A 309-nucleotide genomic window follows, 5' to 3' on the forward strand; every position below is an offset into this window, starting at 1 on the left:
GGCCATCAAAACGTAGAACTAGCAAGCTTCTCTGATCGGATTTACATTAGATTTGTAATTGTTATCACCAAAATGTATCACAGCTTTTGGGATGGATCATGAAGCTGTTCTCCAGTATGTCAACCAAGGTAAAGAACCAGCACATTTCAACACAGATCCACAAGTAACGGAAGTTTACAGAGTATCTTTTTGTTCGTTACCTTCTCAACACTGTGAATGGCGCAATGTGTATATTTGAGTGAATTATACAGCAAATTGTTCAAAAGAAATGGGCTTCTTTTGAGAGCTGCTCATTGATTGGAAATTCCT

The sequence above is a fragment of the Cicer arietinum genome, chromosome 4 (assembly GCF_000331145.2).
Source record: "Cicer arietinum cultivar CDC Frontier isolate Library 1 chromosome 4, Cicar.CDCFrontier_v2.0, whole genome shotgun sequence".
NCBI lineage: Eukaryota > Viridiplantae > Streptophyta > Magnoliopsida > Fabales > Fabaceae > Cicer > Cicer arietinum.